This window comes from Gobio gobio (assembly GCF_949357685.1).
Source record: "Gobio gobio genome assembly, chromosome: 7".
Taxonomy (NCBI): Eukaryota; Metazoa; Chordata; class Actinopteri; order Cypriniformes; family Gobionidae; genus Gobio; species Gobio gobio.
In genome coordinates this window covers 58724837-58747501 of record NC_137103.1, presented here as the reverse complement: position 1 = coordinate 58747501, position 22665 = coordinate 58724837, and the positions used below count along the sequence as shown (strand labels likewise).

Below are 22665 nucleotides of genomic sequence, written 5' to 3'. Positions count from 1 at the left end.
TCTGATATCAGCAATTAAAAGAAATTTCAGATATCTAAAATGTTGGTAACACTTTACTTGAAGGGGTGTGCATAAGACTGACATGACACCTTCATAATAAGGACATGACACGTCATGAATATGAAGGAGTTTTTTATGCATGTTTATGACAACTGTCAATAAGTGTCATTCGCTCAATTATGTCATTTTTACTGCAAAGATGACATTATTTGAGATGTCTTTGTTATAACAACTTGACATTACCAAGACATCATAACCTGTCATAAACATGACATAGGAGATTCATTATCAAACTTAAGTATTAAAATATTAAATATTATCCAAATTAAGTGTTAATACTCTGTCAAATTATTTTATAACGGTGTCATAAATATTTTTCTTGACCTAAAATATGGCGTCATAGAGGAAATTAAAACTCAGAATGATAGAGTGGCACAGGTCAGGCGTTCGACATTATGATGTGTCTTAGCTAGACTAATCCATCATGTAAAAAAGCATTTCAAGAAAATATAAATGTGTGGGATGCTGTAATTAACTGTTTAGGAAACTTTGAACTGAAAAATATTCACGACGCTATTATAAAATAATTTGACAGAGTATAGTAATTTAATCCAGGTGTTCTGAAGCAATACAGTCAGATGTCAAGATGTAATAGACTAATATTTGAATATGTTTCTTATCCAAAACTGATTGTATTGCTCTAGAAGGCAGAGATTAAACCACTGGAGCTTTGTGTGTGTTCTGCAGAAGAAAGGAAGTCATATGAGTTTGAGACATAAGGGAATACATGATGAGAGAACTATCATTTTTGAGTTAACTGTACCTTTTAATAGTAATTCTAATAGCATTGTATTGACTACAAAAGGCTGTACAAATTGTTTTTAAAAAAATGTCTTGATGCATTTTGGAATAAATGTTTAGTTAACATTGTCTTGACTCACTCTTTTCAGTTTTTGACTTCGGCAAAGTTTTTGTAGTTTATCTAACGTAGTATTTCTTAGTACTAATTTCCCTTAGCATTTTTTTGTTCACTCAACTTTAGACATTGAGTTCTACAGACAATTTTTTTTAAATTGGCTCAACTAAAAAAGATTTGCTATAGAACAGTTCAGAAAACAAACAATGTTAAGTTGACTCAGTTGTATCACAAACAACTTATTTTCAGTTAGTATAACTGTTATTTACAAAAGTTGAGTAAACTAGAAAAAGCTAGGGGAAATTAGTACCAAGTTTTTTTTTTTGTACAAGCTTAGAATTTTCTACAGTGCACTTAATGACATTTTAATGACAAATTCAACTTGTACCACTGAAAAAAAGATTTATGACATGTTATGTTGTTATGTTGTCTTGGTAATGTCAAGTTGTCATGACAAAGATATCGCAAACAATGTCATCTTTGCATTAAAAATGACATAATTGAGCGAATGACACTTAATGACAGTAGTTCTCCTTCATATTCATGATGTGTGTCATGTCCTTATTATGAATGTGTCATGTCATTATTATGAAGGTGTCATGTCAGTCTTATGCACACCCCTTCAGTAAAGTGTTACCAACATGTTTTTCTTACTAGTGACAATCACATTCAAAATGTCAGAAATTTACACAATTTAATTAGTAGCAATTAAATTGTTGATATCAAGAATATACAGTTTTACTAGTAACAGTGTAATTACTGATATATAAAAATAAAGTAATAGTAAGAATTGTATTTCTGATTTGTGAAATTGTAAGAAATGGTAAGAAATCAATTCTTGATATCAACAACTGCATTTGAATGGCAGCCTATGGAGACATTTCACCAGTGAAAATACAATTACAGATATGAAGAGTTCGAGTTTTAACTAGTGTTGCTCTCAATAATAAGCCCAGTGCATGAATAAAGGTGTAAAGGGCTTGCCATAGCGAAGCCTCCTCTGGCTCAGTCCGAACACGCACTGAATGCGCACATTGCACCACCTTCATTACACAAGGGCTTTCTATAAAACAGGCCTTTCGAAACCATTTAAAGACATAAACGTGAATATAACATGTGTGTGAAATTATGATCGGATGAATGATGGAACGCTTCAGTGTGGTTAGGGTTATTTACACCAGTCCCTTTTCATTTGATTGGTCTGTCTGGTAATAAACTTGATGTAAAATTAGGCTAAATGAAGAAATTATATAAGAATTAAAACCATTGTGTATACGACCGTGAGTTCAACATGGGTTCAGGTCTCCATAACATCTGAGTCAGTTTATATTGTGCAAATAAACCCTGAATCATCCGTGACTGGCCATCACCGTCCTGTGCTTCACGTGATCTTACAGACCTTTCCATCTGAGCTTCTGCGTAAACGGCTGGAACTAGTGCTAAAACTAATGCAATCATTTAAATTGGTCTCTGTTTGATTTTTTCCATGCAACGAAGAACACAAGCATCAGTGGCTCCAGCAAAACAGTTTAAAGCATCCCATGATGCACCTCATGAACGGAGAACAAACATAAGAGTTTTCATTTGTTCAAATTAGACCACTTTTTTTGCACACAACTGCATATGTGGTGTATTTTTAAGGCTTTATAAAAAGAGTGTCCAAACGTTTGCCTGCAGTTTGACCCTTACGAAAATGAACCATGGGTTTACTACAAATAAAACCAACAAACATAGTTAAACCACAAATGAACCACGATTTTGCTACTCTAACTATAGTTTAACCATGGTATTTGTGGTAAAGCTGTGGTTATATAAATGGTAATCAATTAGCCAAAAAACAACAACAAAAAAAACATGGTTACTAGACTTTTACTGTAGTAAAACCATGGTAAATGTTCGTAAGGGGAATCCCAGCGCTGACAGGAATGTTTATTCATTCATGAAGTTAAATGTAAGGATTTGTCCTCCTCATGTTTACAGAGCAAATGCAGGAACACAACAAGCCCACGCACAAAAGTCCAGGCATGGATATAAATGAGGATCAGACAGTGAGGAAGTCTAGCTCTTACCTACAGTCCTTCTTCCCGAGACAACATGTTTCCCTTCACTAAATCGCGCTCAGTGCTCCAGTCATGTACACCCGCTGATCTGAGAGAGACAGCCTGTCTTCATCGGAGCCTAGAGAACCCGTGTATCGCAGATCTGTCGTGCCACTTCTCCATAGTCACAGGAAAAGCAGGTTTTGCAATATCCTTTGAGCGTTTGGGAAGCTTCCTCTCCAAGAGTTGCGCAATGAGCGCGCGCGCAGAGGCGGGGGTTTGAGTCGAGCTGATGCTGCTGTCACTGAAAGTGAATCATTGAGTCACTTTGACAAAACTGCTTATTTAACAACCTAACAATGTTTTAAGGTGAAGGTGCTGAAGCTAACTCTAACCTGATCAGTGCAGTAAGAGCCTCAGTCCTGCAGGGGGCAGAAGAAGCGCTTTCGGTGAGCTAGAGCTGGCTTTACCAGCAACTGCACATCTGCACTTCTGTAAGCAATGAGACAATACAGTCGATATACAATACAAAGAACATGTTACATCTGCTAAATGCATAAATGTGCATGTAAAGCAGGCACTTCTTCATTTGTTTAATGCTCTATCCAAACCTAAATGTCTGTAATTCAACAATGCTTTGGAATATAGACCTTATTTTAAAGAAGACACTCCACAGATTAGAATGCACTTCAAAAAAGTGAAAGTATGTTATGGAAGTTTCAATTGACTGTAAATGAAACTATACTAAATATTTTTATTTTATATAAAATATATATTTTACAAAATAATTTTACTCTAAAATTACTATACATTTATCTAACCAAGTTGTGTTCCAAACTTGAAGTTGAAATTTGAAAATGTAAAAAAAACTGTAAAAAAAACTGAAGCTCCCATGAGATTTTGTTGAGGCGCTGTACCCAAAATATCCACCGGGTGTCAGACACATTTCATAGATTTTTGTGATGCATTCTCTTGCAACACATTAATACATTTCTGTCCAAATATCACTTCTATCACAAAACAAACCTTTGAGACTCAGGGCTTTCCGACGATATGTGTTTTGTCAAGATTAGAGAAGGTTTTGATTATAAAGTAGGTAAAATAAATTCTGAAATATGAAACCTGACACTAGGGGAGGAGCCTGCTAGAAGAATTTAGATTTCCATGGTAACGCAACATCCGATGATACCTAATTTATGATGATTACTAAAACATGTGATAGGAAAATATGAGTAAAAAAAGAACACCAAGCATACAATCAAAAACATTTTCAATAGTGCAAATAAACAAGATAAACAAATGAAGAATTAACAAAAAAAGATGAAGTAAATCTGAAGCATACGTTTGGCATGTGAGACAAAACTTAAAAAATAGATATTTGTTTCATTAAGAGTAGAGGAAGCTTTTAGACCATATATGAAGTTTGAGTTGAATGCAAATATTGAAATTCTATTATTATTTGGGACAAAACGTCCAGGTTTGGTCCGTCTGCATTTTAGGGGCTGGAACATTATAATATTAGAAGAAGAAAATTTGAAAAAAAAACGTGCAGATCCTCTACGACCTTCAGATTCCCTGATCTGAGCTCACTTCTGCTGTCCTTCAGGAGTCTGTCCACTCACTCTCTGTTCTGTGTGTACCAAGACTCTCATATTTCTGTCGGAATGTGTGTGTTTAAATATTGTTGATCATCAGCGGGGGATTCATTAGAGGCCTGGGAAAACAACCTCCCGCTTCCTGTTGTTATATAATATAGAAATAAATCCTTTTTTCTTCGTCTGCAGGGCCTCGTCATGCTCAAGCACTTTTCCTCCAGACCGCTGGACAGGACGAGTCAGATTCTGCTCCTCTCCCATGATTCCTCACTCTCTGTCCGCAAGCACTGAGGAAAAATACTGCCTGTGAGTGTCTTCTCAGATGTGTGTTTTGTGTTTGCATTTATTTTAGCCATAAGTCATACGCCAGATAAAACATTATTGCTGAACTTTAGACATTTGAAAAATTTCCCTGCTTATTTGAGCATGAAGCAAAACATTACATTGTATCATTCTGCAAACATTATGTGAGCATTGCTCTTGAGTGTTCTCTGAGCGTTACTCTTGAGTGTTCTCTGAGCGTTACTCTTGAGTGTTCTCTGAGCGTTACTCTTGAGTGTTCTCTGAGCGTTACTCTTGAGTGTTCTCTGAGTGTTACTCTTGAGTGTTCTCTGAGCGTTACTCTTGAGTGTTCTCTGAGCGTTACTCTTGAGTGTTCTCTGAGGGTTACTCTTGAGTGTTCTCTGAGGGTTACTCTTGAGTGTTCTCTGAGCGTTACTCTTGAGTGTTCTCTGAGCGTTACTCTTGAGTGTTCTCTGAGCGTTACTCTTGAGTGTTCTCTGAGCGTTACTCTTGAGTGTTCTCTGAGTGTTACTCTTGAGTGTTCTCTGAGCGTTACTCTTGAGTGTTCTCTGAGCGTTACTCTTGAGTGTTCTCTGAGCGTTACTCTTGAGTGTTCTCTGAGCGTTACTCTTGAGTGTTCTCTGAGTGTTACTCTTGAGTGTTCTCTGAGTGTTACTCTTGAGTGTTCTCTGAGGGTTACTCTTGAGTGTTCTCTGAGCGTTACTCTTGAGTGTTCTCTGAGCGTTACTCTTGAGTGTTCTCTGAGGGTTACTCTTGAGTGTTCTCTGAGCGTTACTCTTGAGTGTTCTCTGAGCGTTACTCTTGAGTGTTCTCTGAGCGTTACTCTTGAGTGTTCTCTGAGCGTTACTCTTGAGTGTTCTCTGAGCGTTACTCTTGAGTGTTCTCTGAGCGTTACTCTTGAGTGTTCTCTGAGCGTTACTCTTGAGTGTTCTCTGAGCGTTACTCTTGAGTGTTCTCTGAGCGTTACTCTTGAGTGTTCTCTGAGTGTTACTCTTGAGTGTTCTCTGAGTGTTACTCTTGAGTGTTCTCTGAGGGTTACTCTTGAGTGTTCTCTGAGCGTTACTCTTGAGTGTTCTCTGAGCGTTACTCTTGAGTGTTCTCTGAGGGTTACTCTTGAGTGTTCTCTGAGGGTTACTCTTGAGTGTTCTCTGAGCGTTACTCTTGAGTGTTCTCTGAGTGTTACTCTTGAGTGTTCTCTGAGTGTTACTCTTGAGTGTTCTCTGAGTGTTACTCTTGAGTGTTCTCTGAGCGTTACTCTTGAGTGTTCTCTGAGTGTTACTCTTGAGTGTTCTCTGAGCGTTACTCTTGAGTGTTCTCTGAGCGTTACTCTTGAGTGTTCTCTGAGCGTTACTCTTGAGTGATCTCTGAGGGTTACTCTTGAGTGTTCTCTGAGTGTTACTCTTGAGTGTTCTCTGAGCGTTACTCTTGAGTGTTCTCTGAGGGTTACTCTTGAGTGTTCTCTGAGTGTTACTCTTGAGTGTTCTCTGAGCGTTACTCTTGAGTGTTCTCTGAGGGTTACTCTTGAGTGTTCTCTGAGCGTTACTCTTGAGTGTTCTCTGAGCGTTACTCTTGAGTGTTCTCTGAGCGTTACTCTTGAGTGTTCTCTGAGCGTTACTCTTGAGTGATCTCTGAGCGTTACTCTTGAGTGTTCTCTGAGCGTTACTCTTGAGTGTTCTCTGAGCGTTACTCTTGAGTGATCTCTGAGTGTTACTCTTGAGTGTTCTCTGAGCGTTACTCTTGAGTGTTCTCTGAGTGTTACTCTTGAGTGTTCTCTGAGCGTTACTCTTGAGTGTTCTCTGAGCGTTACTCTTGAGTGTTCTCTGAGCGTTACTCTTGAGTGTTCTCTGAGCGTTACTCTTGAGGGTTCTCTGAGTGTTACTCTTGAGTGTTCTCTGAGCGTTACTCTTGAGTGTTCTCTGAGCGTTACTCTTGAGTGTTCTCTGAGGGTTACTCTTGAGTGTTCTCTGAGCGTTACTCTTGAGTGTTCTCTGAGCGTTACTCTTGAGTGATCTCTGAGCGTAACTCTTGAGTGTTCTCTGAGCGTTACTCTTGATTGTTCTCTGTGGGTTACTCTTGAGTGTTCCCTGAGCGTTACTCTTGAGTGTTCTCTGAGCGTTACTCTTGAGTGTTCTCTGAGTGTTACTCTTGAGTGTTCTCTGAGTGTTACTCTTGAGTGTTCTCTGAGCGTTACTCTTGAGTGTTCTCTGAGGGTTACTCTTGAGTGTTCTCTGAGTGTTACTCTTGAGTGTTCTCTGAGCGTTACTCTTGAGTGTTCTCTGAGCGTTACTCTTGAGTGTTCTCTGAGCGTTACTCTTGAGTGTTCTCTGAGCGTTACTCTTGAGTGTTCTCTGAGTGTTACTCTTGAGTGTTCTCTGAGCGTTACTCTTGAGTGTTCTCTCAGCGTTACTCTTGAGTGTTCTCTCAGCGTTACTCTTGAGTGTTCTCTGAGTGTTACTCTTGAGTGTTCTCTGAGCGTTACTCTTGAGTGTTCTCTGAGCGTTACTCTTGAGTGTTCTCTGAGTGTTACTCTTGAGTGTTCTCTGAGTGTTACTCTTGAGTGTTCTCTGAGTGTTACTCTTGAGTGTTCTCTGAGCGTTACTCTTGAGTGTTCTCTGAGTGTTACTCTTGAGTGTTCTCTCAGCGTTACTCTTGAGTGTTCTCTGAGCGTTACTCTTGAGTGTTCTCTCAGCGTTACTCTTGAGTGTTCTCTGAGTGTTACTCTTGAGTGTTCTCTGAGGGTTACTCTTGAGTGTTCTCTGAGTGTTACTCTTGAGTGTTCTCTGAGCGTTACACTTGAGTGTTCTCTGAGGGTTACTCTTGAGTGTTCTCTGAGCGTTACTCTTGAGTGTTCTCTGAGCGTTACTCTTGAGTGTTCTCTGAGGGTTATTCTTGAGTGTTCTCTGAGTGTTACTCTTGAGTGTTCTCTGATTGTTACTCTTGAGTGTTCTCTGAGCGTTACTCTTGAGTGTTCTCTGAGCGTTACTCTTGAGTGTTCTCTGAGCGTTACTCTTGAGTGTTCTCTGAGCGTTACTCTTGAGTGTTCTCTGAGCGTTACTCTTGAGTGTTCTCTGAGGGTTACTCTTGAGTGTTCTCTGAGCGTTACTCTTGAGTGTTCTCTGAGCGTTGCTCTTGAGTGTTCTCTGAGGGTTATTCTTGAGTGTTCTCTGAGCGTTACTCTTGAGTGATCTCTGAGGGTTACTCTTGAGTGTTCTCTGAGCGTTACTCTTGAGTGTTCTCTGAGCGTTACTCTTGAGTGTTCTCTGAGCGTTACTCTTGAGTGTTCTCTGAGCGTTACTCTTGAGTGTTCTCTGAGTGTTACTCTTGAGTGTTCTCTGAGTGTTACTCTTGAGTGTTCTCTGAGCGTTACTCTTGAGTGTTCTCTGAGCGTTACTCTTGAGTGTTCTCTGAGCGTTACTCTTGAGTGTTCTCTGAGTGTTACTCTTGAGTGTTCTCTGAGGGTTACTCTTGAGTGTTCTCTGAGCGTTACTCTTGAGTGTTCTCTGAGCGTTACTCTTGAGTGTTCTCTGAGGGTTACTCTTGAGTGTTCTCTGAGGGTTACTCTTGAGTGTTCTCTGAGCGTTACTCTTGAGTGTTCTCTGAGTGTTACTCTTGAGTGTTCTCTGAGCGTTACTCTTGAGTGTTCTCTGAGTGTTACTCTTGAGTGTTCTCTGAGCGTTACTCTTGAGTGTTCTCTGAGCGTTACTCTTGAGTGTTCTCTGAGCGTTACTCTTGAGTGATCTCTGAGGGTTACTCTTGAGTGTTCTCTGAGTGTTACTCTTGAGTGTTCTCTGAGCGTTACTCTTGAGTGTTCTCTGAGGGTTACTCTTGAGTGTTCTCTGAGTGTTACTCTTGAGTGTTCTCTGAGCGTTACTCTTGAGTGTTCTCTGAGGGTTACTCTTGAGTGTTCTCTGAGCGTTACTCTTGAGTGTTCTCTGAGCGTTACTCTTGAGTGTTCTCTGAGCGTTACTCTTGAGTGTTCTCTGAGCGTTACTCTTGAGTGATCTCTGAGCGTTACTCTTGAGTGTTCTCTGAGCGTTACTCTTGAGTGTTCTCTGAGCGTTACTCTTGAGTGATCTCTGAGTGTTACTCTTGAGTGTTCTCTGAGCGTTACTCTTGAGTGTTCTCTGAGTGTTACTCTTGAGTGTTCTCTGAGCGTTACTCTTGAGTGTTCTCTGAGCGTTACTCTTGAGTGTTCTCTGAGCGTTACTCTTGAGTGTTCTCTGAGCGTTACTCTTGAGGGTTCTCTGAGTGTTACTCTTGAGTGTTCTCTGAGCGTTACTCTTGAGGGTTCTCTGAGTGTTACTCTTGAGTGTTCTCTGAGCGTTACTCTTGAGTGTTCTCTGAGGGTTACTCTTGAGTGTTCTCTGAGTGTTACTCTTGAGTGTTCTCTGAGCGTTACTCTTGAGTGTTCTCTGAGCGTTACTCTTGAGTGTTCTCTGAGCGTTACTCTTGAGTGTTCTCTGAGCGTTACTCTTGAGTGTTCTCTGAGCGTTACTCTTGAGTGTTCTCTGAGCGTTACTCTTGAGTGTTCTCTCAGCGTTACTCTTGAGTGTTCTCTCAGCGTTACTCTTGAGTGTTCTCTCAGCGTTACTCTTGAGTGTTCTCTGAGTGTTACTCTTGAGTGTTCTCTGAGCGTTACTCTTGAGTGTTCTCTGAGCGTTACTCTTGAGTGTTCTCTGAGTGTTACTCTTGAGTGTTCTCTGAGTGTTACTCTTGAGTGTTCTCTGAGTGTTACTCTTGAGTGTTCTCTGAGCGTTACTCTTGAGTGTTCTCTGAGTGTTACTCTTGAGTGTTCTCTCAGCGTTACTCTTGAGTGTTCTCTGAGCGTTACTCTTGAGTGTTCTCTCAGCGTTACTCTTGAGTGTTCTCTGAGTGTTACTCTTGAGTGTTCTCTGAGGGTTACTCTTGAGTGTTCTCTGAGTGTTACTCTTGAGTGTTCTCTGAGCGTTACACTTGAGTGTTCTCTGAGGGTTACTCTTGAGTGTTCTCTGAGCGTTACTCTTGAGTGTTCTCTGAGCGTTACTCTTGAGTGTTCTCTGAGGGTTATTCTTGAGTGTTCTCTGAGTGTTACTCTTGAGTGTTCTCTGAGTGTTACTCTTGAGTGTTCTCTGAGCGTTACTCTTGAGTGTTCTCTGAGCGTTACTCTTGAGTGTTCTCTGAGCGTTACTCTTGAGTGTTCTCTGAGCGTTACTCTTGAGTGTTCTCTGAGCGTTACTCTTGAGTGTTCTCTGAGGGTTACTCTTGAGTGTTCTCTGAGCGTTACTCTTGAGTGTTCTCTGAGCGTTGCTCTTGAGTGTTCTCTGAGGGTTATTCTTGAGTGTTCTCTGAGTGTTACTCTTGAGTGTTCTCTGAGTGTTAGTCTTGAGTGTTCTCTGAGTGTTACTCTTGAGTGTTCTCTGAGTGTTACTCTTGAGTGTTCTCTGAGTGTTACTCTTGAGTGTTCTCTGAGTGTTACTCTTGAGTGTTCTCTGAGCGTTACTCTTGAGTGATCTCTGAGCGTTACTCTGAGTGTTCTCTGAGCGTTACTCTTGAGTGTTCTCTGAGGGTTACTCTTGAGTGTTCTCTGAGTGTTACTCTGAGTGTTCTCTGAGCGTTACTCTTGAGTGTTCTCTGAGGGTTACTCTTGAGTGTTCTCTGAGTGTTACTCTGAGTGTTCTCTGAGCGTTACTCTTGAGTGTTCTCTGAGCGTTACTCTTGAGTGTTCTCTGAGCGTTACTCTTGAGTGTTCTCTGAGTTTTACTCTGAGTGTTCTCTGAGCGTTACTCTTGAGTGTTCTCTGAGCGTTACTCTTGAGTGTTCTCTGAGTGTTACTCTGAGTGTTCTCTGAGCGTTACTCTTGAGTGTTCTCTGAGGGTTACTCTTGAGTGTTCTCTGAGCGTTACTCTTGAGTGTTCTCTGAGTGTTACTCTTGAGTGTTCTCTGAGCGTTACTCTTGAGTGTTCTCTGAGTGTTACTCTTGAGTGATCTCTGAGTGTTACTCTGAGTGTTCTCTGAGCGTTACTCTTGAGTGTTCTCTGAGCGTTTGTTACGGTCCCCGCTTAAACGTCTAGGATAAAAGGGACACGTAACATAAAGGATGGACAACGGCAGGTGTGCTTTGTAAAATAATTTATTTAACAGAATTTACTTACAAAATAAAGAGATGGGGAGCGCAGTAACTGTAAGGAAACTAATCAAACTAAAGAAAAGAGTCTCCCCACTCTTAACCAAAAGAATAACTAAATCATAGAAGATAAAGTAGCGTGAATGGCTTGTGGTGGAATCAGCTGCTGGCAGAGAGCCATGTGTAATCCTCCTTTCCGGCTTTATATCCAAGCCTCCCTGGCTTAACCAATCCGAAGCTGGGGAAAAGAAAGGAACCATTAACTACAAATAATGCACTCGGGCTGGGTGTACACACGGCGTGCGTAACACCCCCACCCCTAAATGGTGATTGGTGGGTTAACACAAAAAGGAGAGCCACCAAACACCACTAAACAGCACGTGATAACGCATCAGCGAGAACATTATTTTTTACCAGCAATATGTTTAATGTCCAGATTAAACGCTTGGACAAACAAGGCCCATCTCATCAAACGCTGGTTGGAGTTTCGCATGTGTTGGATAAAGACGAGAGGGTTATGGTCAGTATAAACTGTGACCGGACGTGTGGAAGAGCCAATATAGACCTCAAAGTTGTTTAGGGCCAAAATAAGAGCGAGGGCCTCTTTTTCAATCGTAGAGTACGATTTTTGATGTTTTAGAAACTTTTTGGAGAAATAACAAACAGGGTGCTCTACACCGTCAGGCCCATCCTGCAAAAGGACCGCACCTGCCCCTGCATCACTAGCATCAATAGCTAACTTAAATGAATGCTCATAAACTGGAGCGGCAAGAACGGGGGCCTGCATCAGAATGGATTTAATAGCCTCGAACGCATGCTGGCACTCTGGTGACCAGCTAAATGTCTTTTTCTGACTAATTAAATCGGTGAGTGGGGCAGCCACAGCTGAAAAGTTTTTGCAAAAACTGCGGTAATATCCCGCCATTCCCAAAAACCGCTGCAGCTCACGACGAGAAGAAGGAACTGGGAATGATGCAAGAGCCTCTATTTTAGCGTTAACGGGTTTTACCACGCCCCCACCCACAATTTTCCCCAGGTAAATGACTGTCGCTTGAGCAAAATCACATTTTGCAAGATTAACTGTTAAGTTTGCCTCAATCAGCCTCTGAAAAACTTGTTTTAATTGAGTGATGTGCTCGTCCCATGATGCCGAATGAATGACAATGTCGTCTAAATACGCATTGCACCCCGGCACCCCCCCTAAAACGCGGTTAACCAACCGCTGAAAAGTAGCGGGCGCATTACGAACACCAAAAGGCATGACGGTATACTGTAAGAATGCATCAGGTGTAACAAATGCACTTATTTCCATGGCACGCGGAGTCAGAGGCACCTGCCAATAACCTTTGAGGAGGTCTAACTTTGTCACAAAAGCCGCAGAGCCCACACGGTCGACACAGTCTTCCATGCGAGGAAGAGGATAACAATCCGGCTTTGTGACATTGTTGACCTTCCTGTAGTCTGTACAAAAACGGTCAGATCCGTCAGACTTGATGGCAAGGAGACAGGGCGAGCTCCAGGAACTACTACTGGATTCCGCAATACCATGTGACAGCATATAGTCAACTTGATTTTGGAGGCGTCTGCGTTTTTCAGGGTTCACCCGATACGGGTGCTGTTTAATAGGTACATTGTTCTCTACATCAATGTCATGTTGTACTACATGAGTTTGGGACGGCACATCTGAGAATAACGAGAGATGACAGTTAATTAAGTTAACAATATCTGAGCGCTGTAAACTATTGAGATGCATAAAGCATGAATCAAGATTTGCAAGTATCTCGGAATTTTTCAACCGGCCTTGAACTGTAGCAACGGAAGGGCCCTCAATGTCACAGCCCCCGGCACCAGACAGCGACTCAGTGGCCTCAGGAACAGTTTCAGCACCGGACAGCGACAGTGATGAATCGGGCACCTGTAAAGCACTGGACAGAGGTAAACACCCAGAAGAATGCTCAGCATTGGACAAAGTCAGGACCGTCTTTACTCCACCGGCTCTGGATTTGTCCAATTGCTCACGGTCATAATAAGGTTTAATCATATTAATATGGCAAAGTCTGTTCCGACGGGCACGATCAGGAGTAACCACAACGTAATCCCTGTCACTGACTTTCTTTTCTATGACATAGGGTCCACTGTAACGTGCCTGAAGACTGGAACCAGGGATTGGAAGGAACACCAGAACCTTATCCCCAGGATTAAACTGTCGGACTTTGGAATTTTTGTCATACCATCCTTTCATTTTAGACTGAGCAGCAGACAATTTTTGTTTAGCCAACTCACAAGCGCGATACAGCTTATTACGAAATGAGCTGACAAAGTCAAGTAGATTTTGGGGTTTTGACTCATTCAGCCAATTCTCATGGAGCAGTTTTAACGGCCCACGCACATTATGAGCGAATACTAGCTCTGCTGGACTAAAACCGGTAGACTCCTGCACCACTTCTCGAGCTGCGAACAAAAGGAGGTGGACACCATCATCCCAATCCTTCTCATATTCAAGGCAATAGGCACGGAGCATACCTTTAAGTGTCTGATGGAACCTTTCCAGTGCACCTTGGCTTTCAGGATGATATGCGCTTGAAAAACAGTGGGTAATGTTTAGCTGAGTGGCCACCTGTGCAAAAACACGAGACATGAAATTTGTCCCTTGATCTGATTGAATTGTTTTTGGGAGTCCAAACAGTGAAAAAAACTTAATTAGTGCCTTAATGATTGCTTGCGCAGTGATTTTACGCAGAGGTATAGCTTCAGGAAAACGCGTTGAAGCACACATAATAGTGAGTAAGAATTGGTTGCCAGATCTAGTGCGAGGCAATGGACCGACACAGTCCACAATCACATGAGCAAAGGGCTCCTCAACCGCTGGAATTGGATATAAAGGGTAAGGAGGGATGGGCGGATTTGACTTTCCTGAAATTTGACAGGTGTGACAGGTTTTACAATATAATTTTACATCCCGTTTTAACCCTGGCCAAAAGAACTGGCGCAATATTCTGTTGTACGTCTTGTTAACCCCCAAATGACCAGCTAAAGGGTTGTCATGTGCCAGACTGAGTATATCTGCTCGAAATTTAGTGGGAACAACAATTTGTGTCACCATGCTCCAGTCATCTAATGTGGAAGCATAAGGTGGTGTCCACTTGCGTAGCAGAACGTCATTTTTTTTAAAGTAACCAGAAGCCATGTCAACAATCTCATCCTCTGTAACCACCAGTTCAAATAGAGAGGCGAGTGATTGATCATGTTTCTGTTCTGAAATCAAATGCTCCCGAGACATGTGAGCACTACCAAAGCTCTCCAACGGCTTCAGTACAGCGTTAAGCGAGCCGTGCGCTTCTGCTCCACCTGATGCCGTGGGAACAGAACCTGTAGGTGGAGAACATACAACAGGATTAGTTTTAAAGGTTACTTCAGACTCTATATCAGGGTCAGTCATAAAGCTATCTTCCAAACCATCACATTGTATAGCCTCAGCTCTAGCCATAGCACGCGTCACAGCGCACACGGGAAACACGGTGGGATATTTCCTCTGCAACTCGTCAGGGCCTTCAGAGACAAGGGGCACAGCAGTAACCTCAGGATTTACCAAAATTTTACCCCCAGCCAAATCATTCCCTAAGAGGAAATCCACCCCTTTGATAGGGAAAACGGTGCACGCAGCTACCGCAACTGGGCCAGACACCAGGTCCGATTGGAGCTGAACAGAGTGCATGGGCAAATTAACCAACTTCATTCCAAAGCCCTGCACCAGCTCACTGCACTTTAAGGAGGTTTTATCTGAAAGAGGCAACACATTATTAAGGATAATAGACCTAGATGCAGCAGTGTCACGCAAAATAGTCACTGGGACTTTAACTGAACCATCAGACAGAGAGACAGTCCCCTTCATAATGAAAGGAGAATAAATGTCTAAATCCACACATTCAGCTTCAGGTGATAGTGACACTGAAGGTGCTTTGATCAAAGCTACTGCATTAGATTTGTTCTTTTTATTTAGCAGAAAACAGTTGTTTATCAAATGGCCACGCTTTTTACAGTATGCACACACAGGTCTCACCTTAGCTGCATTGTCTTTAGGACAGAATACACGCTCGCTACTATAGTGAGCGTGCGTGGCAGACGCATGCTGCGACAGGGAAAAGGAGGGCTTTTCAAAGCTCTCTTTGTGAGTCAGAACATATTCATCTGCCAATATAGCAGCAGCAGACGCATCAGTGACTTTCTGTTCATTTATGTATGTTGCTATTTTGTCTGGTAGACAATTTTTAAATTCCTCCATGAGAATTAAATCTCGAAGCTGCTCAAAGTCCTTTACATTTTGTGCAAAACACCATCGATCAAAAAGTGCTATCTTCTCACGTCCAAACTCTACATAACTTTGGCCCTCGGTTTTTTTATAACGGCGAAATTTCTGCCGATATGCCTCTGGGACAAGCTCAAACGACCTCATTACAGCAGCCTTCACCTCGTCATATTTTAGACTTGCTTCAGGTGAGAGAGAAGCATAAGCTTCCTGGGCCTTGCCCGTAAACACACACTGTAACAGAAGAGGCCAAATATCTTTGGGCCACTTTAAGGTTGTCGCCACCCGCTCAAACAGCACAAAATATTTATCAACATCTCTCTCAGAGAAAGGCGGGATTAACCGAATGCATTTATTAACATCAAAATCGGTTTCCCCAGTGGAAGGAAAACCACCTGATTCTCTAGTTCTAAGACGAACAGATTCACGTCTTGTTGTCTCCTCCACTTCCAATTTACGTAGCTCAAACTCATGTTTTAGCTCTTTTTCTTTAAGCTCTAAACGCCGCATTTCCACCTGTAGCTCCATTTTACGCAGCTCATTATCAGCAGCATGAGGAGGATTAGAACTAACGGGAGGGAGGAGTTTTTCCTTAGCAAGGGCAGCATGCAACTGATATTTAATAATATGCTTTTTATCATGTTTGGAAATAGGAATATCAAAATGAGCAGCAATAGAACACAAATTTATTTTAGTGCAATGTTCAATTTTCTCAAGACTCGGTTGAGCCACAAAGTCCTCTAAATCAAATTCCATATTGAGACCGAAAAACACGCAGGCAAAACGACAATCAAAACCAGAGAACAAAAAGACCGCGTCAAGCCTCAGCCAGCTAATATACAATTAACTACAGCCAAAAGAACGCAGGAAATACAAGGAAACACTGAAGTGAAGTGGTGACTCAATAGTGTAATAGCTTAAACAAATCAATAGCAAACCAATGCACCCCTCTACCTAGGTCTGCCTAACGAAAACTCACCTGTCTGACTCAAACCCTAGTCTTCACGCAGGTTCTGCGGCGGGGTGTTACGCACCGTAAACCAGCGGGTTTGTGAGGCAATCTGTTACAGACGGCCACACAAACTCCCGCGGACGTGCTCCCGAGATAACTGCTTGCGCAGTTAACACTAACCGCTTCCCCGCGACATTAGTAAAACAACAAACAGATGAAGCCTAAAGAGGCAACACCTCTTCAGCCTAACAAGAGGGCAAAGCAGGGCCGGCCCGTGGCATAGGCGGAATAGGCAAATGCTAGGGGCGCCACTCGTCCATAGGGGCGCCAAAATGTATTAATGATACTATTTTATTAATATTATTGATGTTATTACTGAAACATTACCACATAAAGCGCAAAAAAACGTAATTAAGTCCCCCGCCGATCTACTTGAAGTGCGTCAGAAATACAACGCGCGATCAGTTTATAGTTAGAGGAATGTGTTGTGTTGCGTCACCTCTCGCCGCATCCAGCGCAGACAGGATTGCTTTCATATTTTAGGGTGCTTGGCCGCTCGCGCCAGGTGTTGACACAGTGTAAGTTGCCTGATTATTTATGACGGATGGCCGAATTGAAGTGTCTAAAAAGACAGAAGCCCTCTGATGCAGGGAAGATAAGGGATACACTTAGGGTTGCCACCTTTGGTGTGGCAAAATAAGGGACACCCATTCACGAACCAATTTTTTTTTATTAATTTACTTAAATTATGACTATATTATCATGTAATTATTTGTCCCATTTTTATCTAAAACATGTTTTAAATGTCAAACTTTATATGACAGGATTATTGGTTATGTATGATTAGGTACATTTTAAATTAATAATTAGGCCTACATTTATTAGGCTATAATCTATTAATTAACCTGTCTAAAAAATAATAATTCTGTCTGCCAAGCTCTGATAATGTATGGAATATTATATTAATATATTATCCATAAAGTCAGCTTTAAGTCAGTCAGTCTGAGACACTGAAATGCTTCTCATAAAGTGTGCAGTTGGCCTGAGGTTCATCAGGAGTTACTGGACAGAGCCATTGATGCCTGTTTGATATTCAGCTCTATATCTGGAGATCCTCTTGCGTTTAAACGGTGGACGCACGCGACGCGAGCTCGACATGTTTTTTAAAAAACGCGCAAGTTTACAGACACACTCTGGCACAGCGCATGTTCTCGAGACTCCGCCGCTATGACAAAGCCGCTAAAACGCAATCACGCACAAATGAGCTCCTGTACTACTTATTGTGAAATTGATTTGTTTATATTTGCTATCAGTATTCTCCACACTGCAAAATCCTTGTGTGTTTATTAAACTATGTGTGGACCTATGTAAAATACGGAACAAATCGCGTCCCGTATTGGTTTGATCCGGAACGCGTCATTTTGCTTGTAAATACGGGACGATTCCGTATTTTACGGGACGGGTGGCAACCCTAGATACACTGCTCTTCTTACGTAGTATTTGTGTATTGTTTCTAGTCTAAATATCTAAAATTCCTAAATCAAGGTGCATTTACTAGATAAGTTAAATGACAGAAGATAGTTTTCTTGTTTTCTTGAAAATAAAATCAAAATGAAGTGAGTTTTTGCTTAAAACAAGCAAAATTGTTTGCCAATGGAGTGGAAAAATAATAATCTTGTTTCTGATTGAAATCTTGTTTCTGTCCCAAACAGAAATAAGATTATTTTTCTCACCCCATTGGCAGATAGTTTTCTTGTTTACTTGAAAATAAAATCAAAATGAAGTATGTCATTTTACTCATCTAGTAAATGCACCTTGATTTAAGAATTTTTAGATATTTGGACTGGAAACAAGAAAAAGATTCTAAATAAGAAGAGCATTTTTTGCCGTGTAAAGACAGAAGTAAAGTGATGTAGGCAAATTAATGAACAGTTTATTTAATTGCATAGTAGTAAAATACTAATGTTTGCTAATTAATTCCAGTTATTTTTACCTTAAACTTTATGCAAGCAGCTGTTCTGGGTTCTCCAGAGGCCACAGCCAGTGTGATTTTGTAAAAAAATAAATAATATTAAAATATTAAACGCATGTAATATCACTTTTTTAATAGCCTTATGTTTTTACTCTGCAGTTGTGCAGTTTTAAGGGGGTGTATAGCAATTTTAAAATGTATTTGCCGAAATTAGTAATGATATTTATATACAGGTTTATTTAAAATGGCAACTATTTATGTAAAATTCACATTAAATATCAAAATTTCTCAGTTGAATGGTGAAAACATGAATGCTCATAGTTTAGTGGAAGATTGCTGCCATCTACTAGAAAACAAACCCTTTTGCTAGTTCTCAATGAATAGTTTGTGCATGAATGTTAGATGCAATTACTCTTGCTATTTGTGTTTAGGCTGTAATGTGGCATAGGTGCAATATTTGTACAGTTTTACCATCAGCCTTTAAAAAAAAAAAATAATAATAATAATAATATCATGAACATAATGACGGGGTAGAATGGACTGGACATCATATAAAACAACAACAACAATAAAAATAAAACATCAATGCATTACAAAAATAAAACAGTACGATTGTTTCCACAACTTAGACTGATAACGTGTAGCGCTAAACCTTGATACAAGGGGCACCAAGTAAAATCTTGCCTAGGGCAGCAAATTGGTCAGGGCCGGCCCTGGGGCAAAGGCAGCTATTAACAGAAGAACTAGAACACGAGACCACATACTTCACCTTACCTGTACTTCCTGCGTGAACAGTAGAAAAACGCCACCAAAATAGGTAAAACAACAAAACCTAATACATGAAGTAACCGTGTCCAAAGGCGAGCACGGGCCCGCTTCTGATGCGCTACTGAATTACGCACGGGATTCCCCGTGACGCAATACTGGGAAACCTATCAGCGTCCGCGTCATTTTTCATTCAAAGAATGTTTGGCGCTAACAGAGAACAAAGAAAGTGAAGAAACCCCGCGATCTAGCGCGAAGCAAGACAGCCCGCAATTACTATTTCAAATCGAAGTAAGTCCAATTATGTTACTTATTTACACAAGCTTATATTAGACTACTTATTGGCCCGGACGAGCCCCCAATTATGTTACGGTCCCCGCTTAAACGTCTAGGATAAAAGGGACACGTAACATAAAGGATGGACAACGGCAGGTGTGCTTTGTAAAATAATTTATTTAACAGAATTTACTTACAAAATAAAGAGATGGGGAGCGCAGTAACTGTAAGGAAACTAATCAAACTAAAGAAAAGAGTCTCCCCACTCTTAACCAAAAGAATACCTAAATCATAGAAGATAAAGTAGCGTGAATGGCTTGTGGTGGAATCAGCTGCTGGCAGAGAGCCATGTGTAATCCTCCTTTCCGGCTTTATATCCAAGCCTCCCTGGCTTAACCAATCCGAAGCTGGGGAAAAGAAAGGAACCATTAACTACAAATAATGCACTCGGGCTGGGTGTACACACGGCGTGCGTAACAGCGTTACTCTTGAGTGATCTCTGAGTGTTACTCTTGAGTGTTCTCTTAGCGTTACTCTTGAGTGTTCTCTGAGTGTTACTCTTGAGTGTTCTCTTAGCGTTACTCTTGAGTGTTCTCTGAGCGTTACTCTTGAGTGTTCTCTGAGTGTTACTCTTGAGTGTTCTCTGAGGGTTACTCTTGAGTGTTCTCTGAGCGTTACTCTTGAGTGTTCTCTGAGTGTTACTCTTGAGTGATCTCTGAGCGTTACTCTTGAGTGATCTCTGAGCGTTACTCTTGAGTGATCTCTGAGTGTTACTCTTGAGTGTTCTCTGAGTGTTACTCTTGAGTGATCTCTGAGTGTTACTCTTGAGTGATCTCTGAGCGTTACTCTTGAGTGATCTCTGAGCGTTACTCTTGAGTGATCTCTGAGTGTAACTCTTGAGTGTTCTCTGAGTGTTACTCTTGAGTGTTCTCTGAGTGTTACTCTTGAGTGTTCTCTTAGTGTTACTCTTGAGTGTTCTCTGAGCGTTACTCTTGAGTGTTCTCTGAGCGTTACTCTTGAGTGATCTCTGAGCGTTACTCTTGAGTGATCTCTGAGCGTTACTCTTGAGTGATCTCTGAGCGTTACTCTTGAGTGTTCTCTGAGTGTTACTCTTGAGTGTTCTCTGAGTGTTACTCTTGAGTGTTCTCTTAGTGTTACTCTTGAGTGTTCTCTGAGCGTTACTCTTGAGTGTTCTCTGAGCGTTACTCTTGAGTGTTCTCTGAGTGTTACTCTTGAGTGTTCTCTGAGCGTTACTCTTGAGTGTTCTCTGAGGGTTACTCTTGAGTGTTCTCTGAGCGTTACTCTTGAGTGTTCTCTGAGTGTTACTCTTGAGTGTTCTCTGAGCGTTACTCTTGAGTGATCTCTGAGGGTTACTCTTGAGTGTTCTCTGAGGGTTACTCTTGAGTGTTCTCTGAGGGTTACTCTTGAGTGATCTCTGAGGGTTACTCTTGAGTGTTCTCTGAGCGTTACTCTTGAGTGTTCTCTGAGTGTTACTCTTGAGTGATCTCTGAGCGTTACTCTTGAGTGATCTCTGAGCGTTACTCTTGAGTGATCTCTGAGTGTTACTCTTGAGTGTTCTCTGAGCGTTACTCTTGAGTGATCTCTGAGCGTTACTCTTGAGTGTTCTCTGAGGGTTACTCTTGAGTGTTCTCTGAGGGTTACTCTTGAGTGTTCTCTGAGCGTTACTCTTGAGTGTTCTCTGAGTGTTACTCTTGAGTGATCTCTGAGCGTTACTCTTGAGTGATCTCTGAGCGTTACTCTTGAGTGTTCTCTGAGGGTTACTCTTGAGTGTTCTCTGAGGGTTACTCTTGAGTGTTCTCTGAGCGTTACTCTTGAGTGTTCTCTGAGTGTTACTCTTGAGTGATCTCTGAGTGTTACTCTTGAGTGATCTCTGAGTGTTACTCTTGAGTGATCTCTGAGTGTTACTCTTGAGTGTTCTCTGAGTGTTACTCTTGAGTGTTCTCTGAGGGTTACTCTTGAGTGATCTCTGAGTGTTACTCTTGAGTGATCTCTGAGGGTTACTCTTGAGTGTTCTCTGAGCGTTACTCTTGAGTGTTCTCTGAGTGTTACTCTTGAGTGATCTCTGAGCGTTACTCTTGAGTGATCTCTGAGCGTTACTCTTGAGTGATCTCTGAGTGTTACTCTTGAGTGTTCTCTGAGCGTTACTCTTGAGTGATCTCTGAGTGTTACTCTTGAGTGATCTCTGAGTGTTACTCTTGAGTGTTCTCTGAGCGTTACTCTTGAGTGATCTCTGAGTGTTACTCTTGAGTGATCTCTGAGTGTTACTCTTGAGTGTTCTCTGAGCGTTACTCTTGAGTGTTCTCTGAGTGTTACTCTTGAGTGATCTCTGAGCGTTACTCTTGAGTGATCTCTGAGCGTTACTCTTGAGTGTTCTCTGAGCGTTACTCTTGAGTGTTCTCTGAGCGTTACTCTTGAGTGATCTCTGAGTGTTACTCTTGAGTGTTCTCTGAGCGTTACTCTTGAGTGATCTCTGAGCGTTACTCTTGAGTGTTCTCTGAGGGTTACTCTTGAGTGTTCTCTGAGGGTTACTCTTGAGTGTTCTCTGAGCGTTACTCTTGAGTGTTCTCTGAGTGTTACTCTTGAGTGTTCTCTGAGCGTTACTCTTGAGTGATCTCTGAGCGTTACTCTTGAGTGTTCTCTGAGGGTTACTCTTGAGTGTTCTCTGAGGGTTACTCTTGAGTGTTCTCTGAGCGTTACTCTTGAGTGTTCTCTGAGTGTTACTCTTGAGTGATCTCTGAGTGTTACTCTTGAGTGATCTCTGAGTGTTACTCTTGAGTGATCTCTGAGTGTTACTCTTGAGTGTTCTCTGAGTGTTACTCTTGAGTGTTCTCTGAGGGTTACTCTTGAGTGATCTCTGAGTGTTACTCTTGAGTGATCTCTGAGGGTTACTCTTGAGTGTTCTCTGAGCGTTACTCTTGAGTGTTCTCTGAGTGTTACTCTTGAGTGATCTCTGAGCGTTACTCTTGAGTGATCTCTGAGCGTTACTCTTGAGTGATCTCTGAGTGTTACTCTTGAGTGTTCTCTGAGCGTTACTCTTGAGTGATCTCTGAGTGTTACTCTTGAGTGATCTCTGAGTGTTACTCTTGAGTGTTCTCTGAGCGTTACTCTTGAGTGATCTCTGAGTGTTACTCTTGAGTGATCTCTGAGTGTTACTCTTGAGTGTTCTCTGAGCGTTACTCTTGAGTGTTCTCTGAGTGTTACTCTTGAGTGATCTCTGAGCGTTACTCTTGAGTGTTCTCTGAGCGTTACTCTTGAGTGTTCTCTGAGTGTTACTCTTGAGTGTTCTCTGAGTGTTACTCTTGAGTGATCTCTGAGTGTTACTCTTGAGTGATCTCTGAGCGTTACTCTTGAGTGTTCTCTGAGCGTTACTCTTGAGTGTTCTCTGAGCGTTACTCTTGAGTGATCTCTGAGTGTTAC

The 22665-nt window shown here is 41.5% G+C and overlaps 1 protein-coding gene across 1 annotated transcript in view; it reads right to left on the bottom strand.

Moving 5' to 3' along the window:
- Positions 1 to 3272, bottom strand: part of LOC307129454 (interleukin-1 receptor type 1) — a 47105-nt gene extending 43833 nt beyond the window's left edge. The window contains exon 1 of the mRNA XM_079821881.1: positions 2986 to 3272. The gene's annotated coding sequence lies outside the window, so the exon portion shown is untranslated. The remainder of the gene's footprint in view (positions 1 to 2985) is intronic.
- Between the last annotated feature and the right edge of the window lie 19393 nt (positions 3273 to 22665).